This window comes from Excalfactoria chinensis, chromosome 7, assembly GCF_039878825.1.
Source record: "Excalfactoria chinensis isolate bCotChi1 chromosome 7, bCotChi1.hap2, whole genome shotgun sequence".
Classification (NCBI taxonomy): domain Eukaryota; kingdom Metazoa; phylum Chordata; class Aves; order Galliformes; family Phasianidae; genus Excalfactoria; species Excalfactoria chinensis.
In genome coordinates, this window is record NC_092831.1 from 23,499,620 (window position 1) to 23,522,169 (window position 22,550).

General features: G+C 36.5%; 1 long non-coding RNA gene across 2 annotated transcripts; it reads right to left on the reverse strand.

The window, feature by feature from the left end:
* Positions 1 to 4,163: 4,163 nt before the first annotated feature.
* Positions 4,164 to 22,213, reverse strand: LOC140255125 (uncharacterized). Of its 2 annotated transcripts, XR_011904395.1 has the most exons (12): positions 21,871 to 22,213; positions 19,245 to 19,291; positions 18,239 to 18,355; positions 17,131 to 17,224; positions 15,157 to 15,268; positions 11,819 to 12,020; positions 10,840 to 10,924; positions 9,932 to 10,017; positions 7,961 to 8,072; positions 6,253 to 6,398; positions 4,965 to 5,128; positions 4,164 to 4,296 (listed from the first exon to the last, which is right to left on the reverse strand). It is a non-coding gene; the product is annotated as an uncharacterized lncRNA (long non-coding RNA). The 2 variants fall into 2 exon arrangements; XR_011904396.1 differs by lacking the exon at positions 10,840 to 10,924.
* Positions 22,214 to 22,550: the final 337 nt, after the last annotated feature.

The following is a 22,550-nucleotide window of genomic DNA, read 5'->3' on the forward strand; positions in this document are numbered from 1 at the left end:
TGTCTTATCAGATGGTATCTGTACTGCAGCAGAAGTAAGAGCTCTGTTCCTTATGACGCCGCTGTCATCGTTTTCTATCAATTCAGGTAGATATGTCGGATTATCTTTATGTTTTTAAACTGTCCCATACAAACTCTGTCACTCTGCAAGGTCACTGACTTTGCCAGATTGTCTGAGAACATGAAGTCCACTGTAGCAGGAGCCTCAGGTGACTCTAAAACCTGTATGCTATTTGCAGAATTGAGGTGAAATGCCATTGAAAATTGAAGACAATAATGCACCAAGACTAACTACGCAGGAAAGTCAATCTAAAAGAATTCAAGAGAAAAAACATATATGCAAATGAAGCACATATCAAACACCTCACAACTGCTGACATACACAATTACAAAAGCAGGCTAGCTTTGGGGCCACAATTCTACTTGGAATTTTCTATACTGCATCAGGATGGTAAACACCATTGTTGCACGATCACTGAACTAACGGTGCATACGCTGGGCACCTAACTGCACATGTGCAGCCAATCCTGCCTGATGTGGACAGGACAGTGTCACAACACGCACAAAATATGGTGACATGCAAAGTCCTGCTGGACTCTATGTGCACATGCCATAAAAACGTGCCCTTCACATATGTCTTTTAGCCTATATTTTTGATCTGAAAAACACTAAAAGTTGCAAGACAGAAAGTACCACAGAAAGCTGTAGTGTCAGAAATGTATGAGTTCCATGCAACACAGAATCTTTTTAGAACTTCAAAGATAGGTCAAATGAACAAAAGTTAACATAACTGAAAAAGAAAACAAAACAAAACAAAGCAAAACAAACAAACAAAAAAAAAACACAAAAAAAACAACTAGGATGTCTGCATTACATCCCAGTGCAAGACAACAATTAGGAATAATAGAACAGAATTCTATTTATTCTGAGCCTATATAGAATTCCTCTCTAAGTGAACAACTACCATGAAATATCTAATACTTCTGCTGGGAATCATTTTCCCACTCTTATTGGAATTCTTCCTCTTTACATTCATTGCAATATGTATGGGAAACTGGTAATGACAGCCTGAGCCTCTGATTAATCAGCTGAGGCAAGTGTCAGGTCAGCTCCGGGAGCACAGGTGAGGGTAATCCAGCTGTGCTCCCAGAAGGGGGGTGGAGCTTGACTCCACCTCTCCTAAACTTCATTTAAGGGCTGACCAGCACTCAGGCAGCATTTCTTTGAGGTTGTTCCTTTGTGGTGGTCGGATAGCCAGCCTCAGCATTTTCCAGCCAGACCGAAGGCATTCATATCGGTGAGTTTTTCCTATAGATAACCTCTTGGATATCTATCACCATCCTTCTAGTAGAAGGTATTGTATATCAAGAAGGTATTTTTGATGGTATTGTATGCCATGTTTTATTATTTCACCTTACACAATATTATCTAAACATGCCAGATGCGTCTACCCATACTAGGTGCTAAATATATTTAGAATAAGAAGAAAATCTCTACCACAGAGAGTCTATGTGCTCTCTATGAAGACAGAAAGTGCAGCTGACTGAGCAGATAAGCAGAAACATGAAACAGACTCAAGGAAACTGGCCTGCAAAAAAAGTAGTAGTTAGTGCTCAGTAATTGCACATAGCTGAGAACATTCTTTGTTAATTGTATCACTACACCTTTACTTCTTGCCTCATTTTACAAAGGTCAGATTGTAGGTTTTCATGACATACTCTCAGGTTTTGGAGTTTTGCCTCTATTTTTAAGCTTTCGTTCTCCTGGTAGTTATGAAGAAATCGCATTTTGTGCTTCCATTTATTCAGTTGCTTCTTCATGTACCTTTCAGGGAGACAGGAGCGTGGGAGTATTACTAGATCTATCCATGCCCCCATACACACGTTTCCCATCATGGAAAAGAGCGAATGCTGTAGAGCAAACTTTCTTCTCTTTGTCAGTTCAGCTTCTGGCTCAGATGATAGCATTTCAGGAACTGAGCTGAGAACAGAGAATTACCAAGAACAGGAATGCTCTCAAGAAAAGATACAAGCTGAGTGGAAGTGCAGCCAAGATGGAGACTTGCATCTTGGTGTTTACTATTCCTATAAAGACAGCTGCAATAAAAAGAGCAGTCCCTCTAGGAACAAACTTCTCAGGCAAATCTCTGATCTGCATAAGATTTGCAGCCTTCTTCTCTAGATACCTTAAGAAAAAAAGCAGTTACCCTCTCTAATTGAATCCCTTCTTGCTCCTGACATTCTGTAAAGCTTATCTGACAATACCAATTATCCCTGTGCAGGTCATTTTCCCTTGAAATGATACTGACGCTTTTGTGATCAGAAGCTTCACTCACTCACACACAGGGAAGACTTAGAAGCTCATTACATAGAGCACAGAATGTTAAAACTACCACCCATATCTCCAATTTGCTTTATAAATCCCCGAGAAGTCTGGGCAGAAAAACAATTCTGCCTTTCCCATGGCTGAGGTGAAGACAGACAAAAAAACTGGTTAATGATGTAGTAATAAGTCAACTGACTCATATTACCCAGCCAAAATAGTTATCTGTCTCATTTAGTTCTATCCAGAAGTTTATCTGGCTCACCTTTTTTGTACATTCATTGGCTTACACAGACAAGAGCAACATCAGCTTCACTGAAATTGTGCGCAGATGGTCAGAAAGGGACAAGTTAGACCACTTTAAATTTAATATTACAATTTTGTCCCCTACTAAAGCATTTAATAGGCCTTCACAGTAAATTAATGACTGCCTTAAACTACCTCAGAGTTCAGCTCTATGAGCAGACACATAAACAGTGTACGCTGGTCCACAAATAAGAACAAAAAGCTTCGCGTGTGTAATGTAATTCATTCAGCCGGTTACAATAAGCTTTAGGTCAGAGGGTTTTTCTTTGCCTGAAACTTTTTCCAGTGATCTTCACTTGCAACTTCTGTTGCTGAGTTTTTTCATTCAGCCCTATTTGAGAGGAAATTATTTAAAATCTCAAAATCATTCACTGTATTGCTGTCCTGGCTGGAATAGAGTTCATTTTCTTCCTACTAGCTGCCTTCTTTTTCTGCCCTAATTTACTGTCTTTATTTCAATCTATGAGTTTTACGTTGTTTTCCGATTCTCTCCTGCATCCCACTGAGGGTGAGGGGAAGTGAGTGAACATGTGGGTGGTACTGAGCCATCTAACAGGTTAAACCACAACAGTTGCCCATAAGTCAATGGTCATTGAAATACTACATTTACCTACCTGCTCTTAATGTGAATACTTTTGATGGAACCGTGCATTCTTAACACATCTGCTTCAAAAGATGAAATTCTCTAAAATAAAAAAAGAGAAAAATATCTGTTCATAAATTTATCAGCAATAAAATTTCATTTTCTTCACAAATTCTGTAATAAACAGGCATGGAAACTGGGGGATTTGCCCCGTTTTATGGATTTACTAGCTAACTTCTCAGTCAACTGACTGCAACAAACAAATACATCAATGTTTTTCTAATGGCTGCTAAAATGGAATGAAAGATTTGCTCAGTATAGGACAAATTATTTGCTATATGACACATTCTGACTGTTTCAGAATATGTTTTCTCTCCAGTCAGAACAAAACCTAATTCTTTGACAATCCTGAAAAATGAAATATTCTGATTTGGGAACAGTCTCTCCCAAGTCACGCTGCTGCTTTGGCATAAGGAAATGTAGGAGGACAGACTGGATGTAGGAGGGAGAAGAAAAACTTCTGATCTTTGGGTGCAAATAGTCATCTCTGGGCCATGGAAAATAGTAGTTCCGGAAGTCATGGAGACAAAGGTTTTCCAGATAAGCTGCTTTAGAGGCATGGCATGAGCTGGGCTAGAATCTGGGCAACCAGGTAATTATGAGTTGTCCATAGTCGGGACCCTAGGACCTTCAAGTTTATGGACTCTTTTAGAAGTTACCTTGCATAGGATTTACAGTCTGCATCTTTTTAAACAATCTGCACTGCTGTTGGGAATAGGTATTAAAATACTCCAAAAGAATTCCACACAAAGGAAAATTCAACAAGACAGTAATGCATTTGATAGAGTACCAATATAGTCATATCTCACTGTCTTCTGAAATAACAAGTGTGAACCATCAAGACAACACGCTTAAGTGTTTTCTGCTCACAATTGCTACTGTGGATTTGTACTTACTAGCATTATATCTCATGCTGGGCAGACACCTAAAAGACTGTCCTACTTCAAAAGGAGAAGCGCAGGAGTAGCAGTCGGGGGAGTGATCTGACTCATGCAGGGTAGTTTGCAGTTACTGCACTCTTTGCTTCTGGGAAGAACAGAATAAGTAGATGAGACAAACTGGTTTGAACACAACCTGGTGTTCTGTATTTTTCAAGTAAGGGCAGAACTATGAACCTCTCAAATAAAGATAGAAACACAGAACTGCTATGTACTTATTTTTATTTACATTGTCCTTTCCACTCCTCTAGTATTGCTTCTGTGCAGGAAACCCAGAAATAGATTGGTGGAAAGCTTTTATGCATAAGCTATTTCAGTTGGGGTGGACACTACTTAACCCTTAAAAAGGGCCCATACTGTCTTCTTTTATTGCTATACTGACAAAGAAAAAATCTAAGCCTATAAAGAATTAAGATGCCTTCACTCAATGCTTATGATGGCATTTTTTGCTGTCACAATAGAGACAGGGCTGTAAGTATTAATTTGACTTTAAGATGCTACTCTAAGACAATTTGAAAGTAAAAAAAACCAAAAACGTTAAAGCAAATATTCCTACAAATGCTTCCAAAAGTCACAGAAGTCAAGGAGATAGTCACTAATCTTGTTCACTAAGTTTTCAGTTGCCTCATTTTTCACAGAAAGGTGAAGCTGTCCATCACATTTCTTTTGCATTCATACTTAGACATCAATTAGATAGTTAACACAGTAGGTCTTCCTTCAAGCTTTAGTTCTATTACACATTAATGTCTCACTAACCTCAATTTTTGTCTTGCCTTGCTCCAGTATCTTGCTGTTCTTGTCATTCTTGTTCAGTTCTGTTTTTTGAGACAAACTTGGGTGATTCCAGAATAGGGTTGTTCACTGGGAGAGACAGGTTTCCACATCTAGGGAATGGTGAAGCACTGAGTTCTGCTGGGGGACTGCATACCAACAAAGAAACGCTAAGTAAAGATCAAGCTTTATATGGTTTTGGTACCTTGAATGATCAAGATTAAACTAATGTACCGTGGGCAGATGAACAGCTGTGCTATTGACTAAGAAAGAGGTATGGTGTGGCCATGCCCACTGGCAGATTTTTAGCTGAAAGAATGAAATTCCTCAAAAAAAATTCCACTCTTTGAACAGAACCTCAACATCAGGTTCATCTCTCCTTCTATTTATCATCAGTGCAATTTGCTACTTCTACTTTTCGCATTAGGTATTAATCAAGAGCTAAATGTATTGGGAAATTCTATGATGAAACAATAGCAAAGGGCCAGACGGCTTTCTGTGCAGGTTTTTCCATGCTGGGAAAGCCTAACAGCCACACAGCAACACCTACAATGACACCCTCAAATGCTTCTTTTCACTAACTGCTATCCAAGCTTAAGGTAAGCAAAAACCCACTGAGAATCACAGAGAAATCTTGATTGCTCACAGAAGGATTAAACAGTATTCAAGAATGAAGAAACTGTTGCGCACTGTTGAGAACAAGTGGGGATATATTAACAGTGGGAAATGGTTTGCATTTCACCACATTCTGAAGAACAAACGTTGAAATAATATTCTTTACGACAATCACTGTAACTACCATCAGTGAGTAATCCCACAGGACTGCTATTCAGTGGGACTGAGTATAATGCTACTCAGTGAAAGCATGGTGGGTCACGTGCAGGAAATATTCACTTAATTTCCAATAAATCTGTCACAGAGGAGGTACTAAAAATCCATTCAGTTTTTCCACGACAGGTGCTAAATATTTGCAATGCTTGACCTTAATCTGAGCATTAGATATGGCACGGAAAGATGGAGATGACATAGGGAAGGAGGGGAGGACACAAGCAAGTTGTATCTTTTAAAACAACTGGTCATTAGGTTGTCAGCATAGTAATCATTGTTAGGCAACAGAACAATGTGCAGTAACTTCCCATTTAAGCTTGCAGGTATTTATGGGAAAATCGTGACACACTCTGTCATAACAAAGTCACTTACTTAATGAACTCAACCAAGTCCTACGTCCTGACACCTTATTCAGAGGGAAAAAAATAATTTAAAACAAACTCACTGAATCTTTTTGTGAGCAGGGAAATGCTTCTCTTCTGTTATCTCCAAAACTTTCCTTCCCTGAGCCTCCTTTCTTCTGCAGCAGACTTGAAACAGGTTGTTTCTGACAGTGCAAAGTAACTGCTTTGCATTTGCCTTTGCTGACATCTGTTGGAATATGAGATAACAGAGAAGGGAGTGAGTTTTCAAACGTGTGCTGCCCAAAAGTAGGCACAGCCCAAGGCAAAGGTAAGATGTGTAAAGTTCCAGCTGTTCAACAGTTGAAGAGTTCTGAGGCTGCTGTCTGAGATGTGGAGATGAAGGAGATGATGATGCAGGGCCACAGGCAAGATCAGCTCCAATTCCTGTAAGTAAACAAATACCCTGCCTGGGTTAAACTGAAGCAGCTTAGAGATGTTTAACATGGTGTTTCAGCAAATGCACAAGAATTCTGTCCAACTAGTTCATAAATTCTCTTTTGAACAATAGAAAAAAAAAGTAATTTTTAAATTGGCATGAAGTGTTAATATATACAGCCTTCAGTGTTTCACATCCTCCTCTTGTATAGTACAATGAAAACCATACTTCCAATTCTCTCAGCAGCGTCAGGTAAAAAAACCATGCTCCACTACTTTATTATGGCAGGGCACAAACCAATTATTTCCCAGAAAATGACTGGTGCAGAACAGTGGGAAAGACTTAATAGACTGAACAGGAGAACAGAAGAAAACATACAGCACACATCCCAGTCATTTCTCAATGGTAATATCACCACAAGGTGGCAGCACAGTAAGGAAAAAGTGCTGACACTTCAAATCTATCTCTGCATCCCACACCTCCGTTAAGGCAAAGTGAAAATTTAATTGACCAAGCACTGCTAAGAGTAGAATGCATGGGGAAAAAGAACTCACTAGCAATTCTTCTATGTTTCACAAACAGGAAAGAAAGAAAAACTGGAAGAGGGTTGATTTAGATGAGATACTCTAATTTTATTCTGGAAGAAATTCTTTACTGGGAAGGTGGTGAGATACTGGAACAGAATGCCCAGAGAGGTTGTGGATGCCCCCTCCCTGAAAGCATTCAAGGCCAGGCTGGATGAGGCTGTGAGCAACCTGGCCTAGAGGGAGGTGTCCCTGGCTATAGCAGGACATTATTATCTTCAAATGGCTTTGTCCCTTGTTTCAGGCTGTTTTTTATTCTCCTAATCTGAGCGTCCTGAGAAGCTGTGTGTATGGAAGGGCTATGAGCTTGCTGAACAAGGAATCTAGTTTGCATCATTTCCTGACTTAGATACATCCCTCCTGCTCTTTCTTCTTGTGCTTTGACGTTAACACGTGCATTCCCCATTCAATTTAATGTCTTTAATAGAAATCTCTGCATGAAGACATAAGTTGTCATTTGATTGCTCTAATTTCTCATGGAGCATAAGGAAGAATATTTGGAGGAATGGACATCTCTACATTATTTTTAATGACGATATTAACTAAGGATCTCCCTGGGAAGGGGACTTGCACTCTGACGTTCCACGGCTCTATTCAGTTATTTCAGAACACAATATTTCTCAAGTTGGAAGTCTTCATTTTTTCTTTTCCTTGACTAACTGTTCTTAGATAAATGCATCCTAATGCCTTATGGGCACCATGGCTAATAAATCCGTAATTTTATAATCAGTTTAGCTCTACTGTCTAATTGCCCATATGAAAAACCAGAACAGGAGAGTAGGACTTTACCTGCACACAGTGTTCCACAACAGGATGTGAACTCTTATGTGGCTTGCCGAGATGGCCGGTGAAAAAGCAGTCCTGGTAAAGGTCAAAATTCAAGCACTTCAGACAGCGACACCTATAAAAGTAAAGAAAAGAGTTAAGTTACTTTCTTGCAACTGAGAACTTGATCTAAGTGAGCTTGACTACTAGAAATTCACATCTCTGCATTCTAAACTGCAGAGAAACACCTAAGTTAGAATAAAGATTTTCACCTGCATTTTCTGAATAGCAAGCAATTTTCTGTGCACGTGACAATGGAGTAATCCCCAGAACCCAGTAGTGATCTTTGCTATTATTAATTTGCTGCAATGAAATTCAGTACAAAAAAAAAAAAACAACAAAAAAAACCCACAAACAAACAAAAAAAAAAAACCCCAAAACAGTTGTTCTAGTATCACTTTTGAAAGTACGGGGACATCTGCATGTTTCTTGTAGCTTACCTCTATCTGCAGCTCTCGTTGAACTGTAAGATTACTACATTATTCATGTAGAATTTGTAACTTCACAAAAATTAAAAAAAATAAACACATACCCTTTAAACTTGCTGTCAGTGAGAAGACAGCAGCAGTAAAACACTGCTCTCTGCATTCTGGTCCATAGGAAATGTCTATTTTTTTAATCAGGAGGCATTTTTACTTAGATGAATAAGGTCCTAAGATGGCTAACTTAACTAATCAGTTAATATGCAAGTGCAAACATCTTAAGTTTGAAACTGCTTTAGCAACAGATGCATGCAGCTGTTCCCAGAATCTTTAAGCTCAGGCAAAATGAATACACATAAATACCAATGTCAGACATTATTCAGACTAAGAATAGCTAGAGAATTTGATTATTTTACCTTCTTTGTACAGCAGATCCCAAAGTCCACACAGTGTCCTGCTGACATCAGTGCCATAATATAATCAAATGCATAAAGTATCAACAATGTATGTTCTTCTTTTGGATTAGAATTCCTTCTTTAAGATTTGTTACCTAAAAGCACTGCAGTGGCATTACCTGATTCAAGTCTGTTAGCAGGCCTCTCAGATCACTACAGGTAATCAAGGCCTTCTTCCCATCAGGAACAGCATAAAACTCCAAGAAAGGAAATTAGAATCTTAGTGAAGCCTGATGAGTCTTCTAGCTACTTATTCTCAAAATATCTGCATGATTATTACAAAGTATCAAGTAAACCTCTCCAAACAACTCTCCTTTAATTGTCATATCTAGCAGGCACTCAGTGACCGCAGACTATACTTTCCCCAACAGAGAAAGGAAAAAGAGGAGGAAAGCAAATAAAGAATGAAATTATAGCTATTTATTTTCCTTAACAGCTAAGACTAGAAGAATGGAGGAAACGTGAAGCTCGTTTTCATGGCTGCAAGAAACATAGTTAAATATGTCCTGTTTAAATTGTGAATTGTCATTTCCAAGTAATTTGAAAGAAAATGCATAATAAGCAATGGGAGAGTATGAAGCTAATATTCCTCTTGCAATTCATTTGTTCTCCATTTTGAGCATTTAATTCAGGTGGAAGCCTTTGTGCTGCTCTGTGCGCTGGACTACCTTTATCTTTTATATCTTTTACAATTCTTCAAGTGCTTTTTTGTCTAATATTTAAAAGAGCTCTAATGACTTCTTGGATCAAATGTACATACTTGTTTTCGGCTCTAGTGAAATTTAAAATAAGGGGTATCTGTTTTTTTTTTTCCTGCTAAGCAAACAAAACTTGGTCTTCGCAACTGAGCTTTGACCGTTACTGCAGAGATTAATATGAACACTGACGAAAAAGTACTTTTCTGCATCAGCCTTTTCCTAAAACATAATTTACTTTCTGCATCAGATTTTTACTCCTTTAAGGTATAAAATAAAACAGAACAAATAAACAAAAACAACAAACGGTATTTTCTCAATATTCAGTATTTTACACAGGATATAAAGCTGTACATTTCCCACCTTTGTATTTAGCAAGTAGAGTGTCCCTTGAAAGGGCAATTATGGCAGCTGCAGCAGATCTAGTTTTGATATAACCTGTTCCAGATCTAGAAAAATAAGATCAGTTACATTACATACACCAAAAACACAAAACCTGAAACCTCTAAAGAAAAAAAATAAATAAATAGCTACACTGTAAGATAATTTCAACATTCATATTCTTTTGTATGTTGTACAGCAGTTGTAGCACTGTAATGATATTTTATGTCTAGGACTGTTTGTAACTGAACATGACTACAATGTTCAAGATACCATGCAATCTTAAAAATACACTATTTCCTTAAAAGACTTCACATTCTAATGAAAACATAATTTTATTCTTATATTACTCATCCTTAAAGTAATTAATAAATTAATCATCCTCTTTACCTGTGAAAGGCCTTCCCCAATATGAATGAGAAAGAAGGACTACAATTTGTTTTTTCTACTGTATCATCAGGCAACCTCACTGTGGCCCCAGACCCAACCACCTCTTGGGTTAACTTATTCATACATTTTTAGGTTGGAAAAGACCCATATGATCATCGAGTCCAACCATTACACTGAATGCAAATTTTGCAGTCCAAAAGGAGTATAGGAAATCCTCTCACTTTCTCTGAATAGAGAATCAGTTTTATTTTTTATGATGATCTATACAGCTGGGACACACACAACTTCCTTCATTTCATTGCAATTCAAATAGAACATGCATAGAATATTCATCAGGCTTTGCTGTTTAATGAAACTTAGAAAAGATTTTTATGAGAGTTCTTTTCAAATCTCACAAAGTATACAACCAAAAACCCTTAAAAAAGTTGATGCAAGCACGCAATTAAACAGCCACTCAGACATGGCAGAGCACTTATATCTTCTTGGCTTGAAATACTTACAGTTGATAATGGAAAGTGGAGAACGGCACAGAGTAAACATGTTTTGAAGAAAATAACAAAATACATTTCTATCCTATCCATGCAGCTTGTGAAAACAAAAGAAACTTGTGAATACATATCTGTAAAAAGATATTACAGCACAAAGAAAGTAATATACTGCCCTTGCAAAACAGGAGAAAAAGACCAAGATAGTCCTGTTAAGGAGATTCTTCTAAATGGTTTTCCTGAGATGGTACTTAAAGTCAGAAAATTACAAAATACACTTGATGTTTTTAGCTTTGCTTTGAAATACATCTATTTATTCTTAGACTTCTACTTATTCTTAGACTTCATTGATTTTGTAAGTACAAAAAATTAAAAACATGGGATCTTAAATAGTAATAATCATATGATTAACAGTATTTCAATACAGAATGCTACAGAACATCTGTATCTTAACCACATTCTCAGTCAAAAGCTTTGCTCTGATGAAAAAGGGAATTAATTTCATCCGTGGTGAATAAACTCAACATTGAACTAAGCCTTTTCTTTTAAATCTGATACAGTAATGAACCAATCCTGCAGTGAATGAATTAATCCATATTGTTTGTGAATAAACTGGAGAAAAAATTAACAATGGGAAGTGACTGGTAAAGTCTTGACCCGTGCATATACAAAAGCAAATATGGATTTTTAATCTGAAGTGTATCATAAAACCCTGCTTGTCAAGTGAAGAGTCTCTCTTTGTACAGTGATGTGCACAGAAGAAGCCAGTATAGGCAGGCAGATATCTGAACTTTCTGGAACTACCTTACCACTGTTTCTCTGTAATGCTTGCACCCCACCTTTCTGTATCTGAAATATACTGTGCCTAACTTAAATAAAATACAATAATCATGGGAGAGTTTAATAAAAAAGTGATATAAGAATGTTAGAAATAGATTTGATCTAGCAGTACTTCAGTACTTCGTCATGGGTTTCTATTTGTGCTCTCTCTCACCTGTCATACATGGCTTCTAGCAGGCTCAATGTAAATTCAGCAGCTCTTGGGTCTACCTGGCCTGGTTTTTCCAACCTTGCTCTTTCAAACAGCTCCTTCAGCATTCCAGAGAGCTGCTCCACTTTCAGAGAAATATGCTTTTCCCTCTGTCTCTGTTCACTTGATAAGACGTGCTGAATCAGAGAAACATCAATCAAATTCACTGTGGGAAAACAAAGGAAGAAACAAATGAAACAAAATTTTCTTTCTTTTCTTTTCTTTTCTTTTCTTTTCTTTTCTTTTCTTTTCTTTTCTTTTCTTTTCTTTTCTTTTCTTTTCTTTTCTTTTCTTTTCTTTTCTTTTCTTTTCTTTTCTTTTCTTTTCTTTTCTTTTCTTTTCTTTTCTTTTCTTTTCTTTTCTTTTCTTTTTAATTGAAGTACCTGCTTTAGGTAAGTCTAGACAATAAGTCTAACATAGTATGCGGCACAAAAAAGAAATAAACTGCTGGGTTTAGGGATACAGCACAACTTGTGAGGCTGTAAGGATAGAATGGCTCAACTAAAATTCCCTGGAGATGGTTTTGAAATAGTTAGGAGGGGAAGGAAAATAATACAATTAACTGCGTGCAAATTATAAATGAAAGCAACACAGTAACTGCAAACTAATTTGAAGTCCTACATTTCATTGTATAGATAGTGAGAGATACTCCAGAGTTATGCACCATCTTGTACTTCAATATAAAGTTCCACTAGCACTGTGGTATCATTGCATACTTCAAAGTAAGGTTTTTTCTCATTTCAGATACAAAGAGAAATAACATACTTTGGCCAAGAAATTTGCTTATATGTTATTCTATAAAATGTATCATAGCTAATAACCAGTGGGAAGAATGAACTATGACTGACTAAAAGTCACATCCAGTACAACAGAGGGATAATTAATTAGAATCAAGAATGAAAGTCTGGACTATATGCATGTATTCATCTCTCATCACTCTCAGTAAAATAAGGCTTCTGAAGAAAGAGGAATTAGAGCCTTAGAATATGTCACCATTATTCTTTCCACTGAAGACCGAAAGTATCAGTGCAAGACATTGGTGAAGCTCTACCTGTGTGCAATTCTGGTCACCAGTGTTAAAGAAGAAGGTAACTGGAGTAGCTGCTATGAATGCTGAGGCAACGTGGAGGTCTAAGCAACAGAGCTAATGAAAACCAGTGCCTCTGTGAGTTAGCACCTCCGTGCTGTGACACAGCACCAGGTAGATGTAGTGTGTCAGGGCTGAAATCCAGCTACATATGTTCACAGAAGAGCAAACACAAACTAATACATGGCTACAACCAACAAACTAGACGTCTTTTGACACTCCCCTAAACTTATAACTACATTTTCAGCAACAGACTGTTAACAGAGAAAAATTCAAGATTTCTATGCATTCTGCCTCAGCATGGAATTTAGATCCAGTTATTTCAAAGCAAACTAGGTACCCCTGGCTTTGTTCCATTTGCTTGCACAGAATTCTTACTTCAAAGCCAGAGAGAATGAGGACTAGGCTGGGGTTTTCTGCCTGTCATATTTTGGTTTGTTCTCATTAATACTTACAATGTTTCTAATTAATACTTGTAACATTATAATATATGCACATAATATTAATCATGTTGTAGTATAGTAATTCTCATTAATAGTTCTAGTGCCCATAAATGCATTTTTGATCACCTATGATTACTTCCACTAACTCTACTCCTACACATAATATAAAGATTCATTAATTGCCAGTGATGTCTACACAACAATTTTGATAGAAATAACACCTCAGTTCTCTCATACATTTAGAATTTTACTAATGTATTCCAATGTATATTCAAACAGGAAAAAAACTGATTTGTATACAAAGAACTATCCAGCTCTTAGGTGTTTATAATGCACTCTGAATTTTTCAGGTGGAAAATGTGAAAGTAGTGTAATAACTCAAGGTGACAGCAACACAGAATTTTTACAGATTCCTCTTCCTGTCAAAGCACATAATTTTCTTCATCTACTAACACTGGCACAGACTTTGTAGTGAGCACAAGAATTCTGTCCAGCTAGTTCATAAATTCTCTTTTGAACAATAGAAAAAAAAAGTAAATTTTAAATTGGCATGAAGTGTTAATATATACAGTCTTCAGTGTTTCACATCCTCCTCTTGTATAGTACAATGAAAACCATACTTCCAATTCTTTCAGCAGCGTCAGGTAGAAAAACCATGCTCCACTACTTTATTATGGCAAGGCACAAACCAGTTATTTCCCAGAAAATGACTGGTGCAGAACAGTGGGAAAGACTTAATAGACTGAACAGGAGAACAGAAGAAAACATACAGCACACATCCCAGTCATTTCTCAATGGTAATATCACCACAAGGTGGCAGCACAGTAAGGAAAAAGTGCTGACACTTCAAATCTATCTCTGCATCCCACACCTCCGTTAAGGCAAAGTGAAAATTTAATTGACCAAGCACTGCTAAGAGTAGAATGCATGGGGAAAAAGAACTCACTAGCAATTCTTCTATGTTTCACAAACAGGAAAGAAAGAAAAACTGGAAGAGGGTTGATTTAGATGAGATACTCTAATTTTATTCTGGAAGAAATTCTTTACTGGGAAGGTGGTGAGATACTGGAACAGAATGCCCAGAGAGGTTGTGGATGCTCCCTCCCAGAAAGCATTCAAGGCCAGGCTGGATGAGGCTGTGAGCCACCTGGCCTAGAGGGAGGTGTCCCTGGCTATAGCAGGACATTATTATCTTCAAATGGCTTTGTCCCTTGTTTCAGGCTGTTTTTTATTCTCCTAATCTGAGCGTCCTGAGAAGCTGTGTGTATGGAAGGACTATGAGCTTGCTGAACAAGGAATCTAGTTTGCATCATTTCCTGACTTAGATACATCCCTCCTGCTCTTTCTTCTTGTGCTTTGACGTTAACACGTGCATTCCCCATTCAATTTAATGTCTTTAATAGAAATCTCTGCATGAAGACATAAGTTGTCATTTGATTGTTCTAATTTCTCATGGAGCATAAGGAAGAATATTTGGAGGAATGGACATCTCTACATTATTTTTAATGACGATATTAACTAAGGATCTCCCTGGGAAGGGGACTTGCACTCTGACGTTCCACGGCTCTATTCAGTTATTTCAGAACACAATATTTCTTAAGTTGGAAGTCTTCATTTTTTCTTTTCCTTGACTAACTGTTCTTAGATAAATGCATCCTAATGCCTTATGGGCACCATGGCTCATATATACGTAATTTTATAATCAGTTTAGCTCTAGAGTCTACTGTCTAATTGCCCATATGAAAAACCAGAACAGGAGAGTAGGACTTTACCTGCACACAGTGTTCCACAACAGGATGTGAACTCTTATGTGGCTTGCTGAGATGGCCGGTGAAAAAGCAGTCCTGGTAAAGGTCAAAATTCAAGCACTTCAGACAGCGACACCTATAAAAGTAAAGAAAAGAGTTAAGTTACTTTCTTGCAACTGAGAACTTGATCTAAGTGAGCTTGACTACTAGAAATTCACATCCCTGCATTCTAAAATGCAGAGAAGCACCTAAGTTAGAATAAAGATTTTCACCTGCATTTTCTGAATAGCAAGCAATTTTCTGTGCACGTGACAATGGAGTAATCCCCAGAACCCAGTAGTGATCTTTGCTATTATTAATTTGCTGCAATGAAATTCAGTCAAAAAAAAAAAAAAACAACAACAAAAAAACAAAAAAACAAAACAACCCCAAAACAGTTGTTCTAGTATCACTTTTAAAAGTACGGGAACATCTGCATGTTTCTTGTAGCTTACCTCTATCTGCAGCTCTCGTTGAACTGTAAGATTACTACATTATTCATGTAGAATTTGTAACTTCACAAAAATTTAAAAAAATAAACACATACCCTTTAAACTTGCTGTCAGTGAGAAGACAGCAGCAGTAAAACACTGCTGTCTGCACTGCTGTGCATTCTGGTCCATAGGAAATGTCTATTTTTTTTAATCAGGAGGCATTTTTACTTAGATGAATAAGGTCCTAAGATGGATAACTTAACTAATCAGTTAATATGCAAGTGCAAACATCTAAAGTTTGAAACTGCTTTAGCAACAGATGCATGCAGCTGTTCCCAGAACCTTTAAGCTCAGGCAAAATGAATACACATAAATACCAATGTCAGACATGATTCAGACTAAGAATAGCTAAAGAATTTGATTATTTTGCCTTCTTTGTACAGCAGATCCCTAAGTCCACACAGTGTCCTGCTGACATCAGTGCCATAATATAACCAAATGCATAAAGTATCAACAATGTATGTTCTTCTTTTGGATTAGAATTCCTTCTTTGAGATTTGTTACCTAAAAGCACTGCAGTGGCATTACCTGATTCAAGTCTGTTAGCAGGCCTCTCAGATCACTACAGGTAAACAAGGCCTTCTTCCCATCAGGAACAGCATAAAACTCTAAGAAAGGAAACTAGAATCTTAGTGAAGCCTGATGAGTCTTCTAGCTACTTATTCTCAAAATATCTGCATGATTATTACAAAGTATCAAGTAAACCTCTCCAAACAACTCTCCTTTAATTGTCATATCTAGCAGGCACTCAGTGACCGCAGACTATACTTTCCCCAACAGAGAAAGGAAAAAGAGGAGGAAAGCAAATAAAGAATGAAATTATAGCTATTTATTTTCCTTAACAGCTAAGACTAGAAGAATGGAGGAAACGTGAAGCTCATTTTCATGGCTGCAAGAAACATAGTTAAATATGTCCTGTTTAAATTGTGAATTGTCATTTCCAAGTAATTTGAAAGAAAATGCATAATAAGCAATGGGAGAGTATGAAGCTAATATTCCTCTTGCAGTTCATTTGTTCTCCATTTTGAGCATTTAATTCAGGTGGAAGCCTTTGTGCTGCTCTGTGCGCTGGACTACCTTTATCTTTTATATCTTTTACAATTCTTCAAGTGCTTTTTTGTCTAATATTTAAAAGAGCTCTAATGACTTCTTGGATCAAATGTACACACTTGTTTTCGGCTCTAGTGAAATTTAAAATAAGGAGTATCTGTTTTTTTTTCCTGCTAAGCAAACAAAACTTGGTCTTCGCAACTGAGCTTTGACCGTTACTGCAGAGATTAATATGAACACTGACGAAAAAGTATTTTTCTGCATCAGCCTTTTCCTAAAACATAATTTACTTTCTGCATCAGATTTTTACTCCTTTATGGTATAAAATAAAACAGAACAAATGAACAAAAACAACAAACGGTATTTTCTCAATATTCAGTATTTTACACAGGATATAAAGCTGTACATTTCCCACCTTTGTACTTAGCAAGTAGAGTGTCCCTTGAAAGGGCAATAGGGTAGTAGTAGGGCTGTTCTGTAGACAGAGCTCTGAATGTCATTGAAAGCCTCTGTAAAAAAAAAAAAAAAAAAAAAAAAAAAAAAAAAAAAAAAAAAAGAACACAGTAGAGTAGTTAATTAAAAAGCAAATAAACAAACAAAAAAACAGAAATAATTAAATTTTGACTCGGTCAAAACCCACAACAATTTTTTTTTTTCAAGGGAAATTCTGACAAATTTGATAAACATGAAAACCCATCGCTTTGTGAGGAAAATGGTCTTATTGCCAGTGGCGTGATGAGTCAGAAAATAGTATTAATAGGCAAAGCACGTAGGCTTCTTCAGGAATTAAGTCTCTAAAAAATGGACATGCATTGTATGTACTTCTAGCTAGGATCATACTGAAATATTTCTAGGCAAAACACATTCTTGATCAGAGCAGAGATGCTTTCCTGCATGGAAAAGCTCATCAGTCTGTACAGCAGGGTTATTGTTTTGGATGTCTTTTGTTCGAAGCGTTAAACAAATTTTCTGCCAAGATCAACATCTGGAACTGTCTCGTAAGATAAGCAGCTTACCAAAGCAACTAGCTTTTGACATCTCTGCTTAGTAATTTCACTCAAGTTGCTCAGTTACATCCTATGCCATTATATTATTTCAGCTCTTCCATTTTACATCACTAAAGCATGATTTTCTGAGATGAAAGTAAGGGTTTCAGAACTTGACTTATGCCTGCTTTTTTACACACATATCTAGAGCTGCACAACAACAACAAAAAAGCTGATCACAATAGCATAAGCAATAAATAAAATGCATAACAGAGCAGAAATAATTTATGTAACTCTCTACCTGTTTAGTATGGAAATGGGCCAATCTGTGTGCAATGGTTCCACACAACTGTTCCAGACTAATGTTAACAGTCAGCAAATTATGGGCACTGCTGGTTCCCAGATGCAGCAGATAGAAATAAGCCCTATCTACCACACCATCTGTCTATTCCTGCTCTTGTCACATTATGTTTCATGGTACTATTTCAATATCTAGAGTAGCATGTCATACAGTGTGAAAAATGAGTTTTTACTCACTTGCAGTATCAGTTCTCTTTCTTCAGTAACGTGATCCAAAGCATTTTTGAAAGAAATACTGATTCCTGCAATTTTCATTGGACTATGGATTAAGTCCGAAATGATTATTTTCTTTCTCTAAGACAGAATATAAAACATTAGAAACATACACATAATCCATCTTGAATGCTTTCCACATGCAAGATGGCTTTCTAAATGGGGAGAATCTCTTTTAATAGCCATTTGCTATACACTTGTTTTCACTACATCTGTTGCTCAAGATCACCCTTACTGGCAATATCTAGTGTCATAGTAGGGCATTTCGTGACAGTCAATCGATAGTTCAGAATTAACTTGCGAGAGCATACAAGTCAACAGCAAATAAATAAATAAATAAACAAATAAGTAAATAAAATTAAATATAAAATAAACCAGGCTTATTACTTATGAGAGACAACTTGGCAGGACAGAACAATTAAACACATTCCTCATAAGGATGGAACTTTCCCCTTGGACAGAAAACCAGCAAGCAATCATTTTGCAGAGAGTCAAATACTACTTCATGACGTATAAATGACTTTTGTTGAGATGCAGACAAAAGAATTCCTACACGTATAGGAAAAGTTTCTTGACATCTCCAGCTGGTTACCTTTAATTTTGTATTGTGCGCTACTTGCTGTGCAGCAGATGAAATATCACCTACAATTTTATACTTGAATTGGGAGTGTACAGCCATCCTTCATGCCTATTCTAGAACACGTGAAAAGAATATCTAGACACTACAGATTTGGAAACATAACCCTTGCATGCTTGATCATTCCACGAATCAAGGTGGTAATGGCAGGGAAGGTGCCATGACAGATCTAAAAACAGGCATGGCAGCATAGCTGTGTAATTTGTCAATTAGATTTTATAGCACAGAGATTCTGAGAATTGTGTGACTTCATTACAATTCAGTAGTCTCTATGTAAACAGATACAGAAATGTTTCCCGAGAAAAGTTGGTAAGAAATGAGAAAAATCCTTACCCTGCGAGTCTGGATTCATTTTAAGTGAGCAGATGGCATTAGACATTCTGTAATGAAACAAATCAAAGTGCAAAATTATATAATTGAGGCATATTGAACCATTCCAATAAAATCTTACAATCTGAAAAATGTACTGAATGCATTTCATAGATGAAATTAAACAGAATTATATAAAACAACAAAGTAGATATGGCATCAGGTGTGGAAAAACACCAGAAATCTGGCGTCTTCTGCTCAAGATAAAGTAGGGGCAACTTTACTAACTGCAAAATTACATAAAGGAGGAAACTGTTCCCAAAGCAGTTGAAGAATAGGAAATGAGATCTTTGACTATTCAGGAGTCCAGTGTTTACATATAGGATTAGCACATAGTCCATACTGTATAATTTCAAGATAGCTAAAGTATACTTTACACCAGACTGCTCTCTCAAGATCCAGTGACTGCAATTGCTGGTGAGACTATGTTATAAAATTTTCAAACCAAAGCATTCAACTAAGCTGACAGTGTTCCTTTTTTGACTGCAGAAGGAAGTGAAAAAGGAAGCTTAAGCATGAATCTATTCCTAACGCATCCCTGAATGCAAAAGTAGTTGCGTCACTGACAATAACAGAAACAAATTTTCCTGTCAGACCTTATGTCTTTAACACTTTAAACTACATTATATTTTTAAATATAAAAATATAAATTTGAATTTAGTATAGAAACTATCTGTCAGCTAGTATTACAGTTGAAAAATGCTAGATGTAACAGGACTAAGTTACTGAAGATACTAAGGCTACATGTGTGTATATGTATATATATATGCATATATATGTGAAGATTACAATAGAAAAGAAATGGAAACTCAGTAGAAATAAAAAACAAATAATTGAAAACTATCTGAAGCCTAAGCAATAAATTCAGTATTAAAACAAATCTTACCCAAGTTTTCACTGTTTGACATTGACATTTTTGCAGTGAGTCACTGAACATTTGCGGGAAACATGATAGAATATTGGCCTATTATGAAGCATAAAGATCTATAATCATTAAATCTATCATAAATATATTGTTCATCATCATAATTGGCAAAACTTGCAACTTTGCGTTTCAATCTCTAAATAACATGTAAATATTTAAAATGATGGGATTCAGACTTGTTTTTATTACTTCCTCATTATAGAGTAAAATGCCACCATTTTTATTGAAGTCCCTCTTTGAAAGAAGCACCACTGTTCCTTTTTCAGCATCACTGCCTTCTTCCTTTAGCAAGGTTTACAGCTTGGATTCAACCTTGAGTTCTGCAAGACTGCAGATCTGCCCAACATTTACATAGGCATGCAACCTTCCTTATGCAATTACTCCTAAAATGGGTGAAGCATTGTATGCCTCCGCATACTTTGACAGAAAAATCAGTGTAGGGAAATCACTGAAATCAGAAGATTCTAAGCATTGAATTAAATATAACCCACATGTAGCAACATAAACTCTACATGATTGATAAATGACAGATGGACAAAAATATAACTTGCCTCTTTTTTCCTCCTTTTGTCTCTGTACCAAAGGTATGTAAAATAAAACAAGAAGATGAATATAAAAATGCACAGCCTAAACTCACCTATATTATAATTCAGTTTACTCACTCTAATAAGAACAGCTCCATTGCCTTCACTGAGTTCAACAGTGTGCATAATGTATTAGCACTTGATACATACGTAGGATAATGAGCTCTCCATCCAGTACAGTGAAATGCTTACTCTATAAATTACTTATATAGATAAATACATTATACATTTGTACTCCGGTCCTCAAGGAAGATACCAAAGTTAAGTACGTGCTTAAGTGTTTTACTCACCTAGTGGTCATGATGCAACATCATAATGTCAGATGTGCTATGCCCATTTATGAAAGACATTATTAACATATATAGTCTTTATTTTAGTGTACAAAACTTTACAGATAGGCCAGCTCTTGACTGAAATGAGTTGGACCTACTCCACTGTTAGCATATCTACCTCGTGATGAATACAATATGAAGGAAAAAGATCATGCATCTACTAAAACTTCACATCTGAATTAATAATGGCCACATATAACTATTTCAGCCAGTGTTTTTGGATGTATTTGCCCTTTGCTGACAGTTACGAGCAATCCCATAAACCAAAAAAAGAACTATAAGATTAGTTACAAATGTACAGGAAAGAAATTTTATAATTATAAATTCAAATCCCATTAGCTCAACTACTGTAAAGTGCAGAATGAGAATAGCCTTACTCTGGCACCCTACTGAAAAGTGCAAGAAAAGCAATATGCTTAACTACCTATATGTTTTGTATGTCTATACAGGTTCTCAGAATATGTTCTTTAGCAAATAAAATGCATTTTTGAACATACTGCACAATTAAGTTAAAGTATAGAGAAAGACAAATCAGATCAAGTAAGGCAGAAATCACTCAACAGACCTATTAACTTGATTGCAGAAGCCTTCCTTCTTTTGAAATCAGTCAGACAATGTATGAGCAACATTTCAAATATGCATAAAATAGACTACAATTACCTCTGTTTCCTCTAAAAGCGTAAAACATTCCATGTTGTGCTCAAAGGCTAAAATTACTGTCTCCTCGTAAATAGAGTAACAGCGCTTACCTTTATCTCAGCTAGCTGCTAAAAGCCCATAGGTCAGGAAACACCTTCAGAGAAGTCCAGTAGTTTTGTAGCAATTAAAAGTTGACTTCAAGACATAGTTCTAAAGGTTTTGCTTTTAGATGAATGCCGTTCTCAACGAATGCCTAGCAACAGCCCAGATCAAAGCATCAGGTAATTGTCTAAGCAGTCAAAACAGAAAACATTAATTAATTAGTAATAAATATCTTAAATAATTCAAGGTAAAATTTCTTTGATCTTTGTTTCAAAGCCAATTTTTCTTATCATTGGAGCGCAATATTTTTCAACTGAGGGGCCTTTGCAAAGCGTCTCCCAGTTGCTGAGAAACAGTGTTGCTATAGAGAGGGAAAAAAAGGTGGAAGCTGGAACAGTAAGGCAGAAAGAGGGCTGTAACAGTTGGTGCAACAACACAAAGGGAAAAAATAGTAACCCTAGTGTTAATGTCCTAGAATAAAGAACATTTTAATTACACAGAAAGCTTACACACTCTTCAGCAAATCCAAATACGGAGAATATATATAACATTTCTTAGATACATCCATTCATCTGAAGGGCCATTTTCATATAAATCTCAATGTAGAACACATTTCTCAATATAGAATTCATCAAAGCTATGAATGTCCTGCATACGCAGCCCCAGCAGTAACCTCTGAGAAAATGTG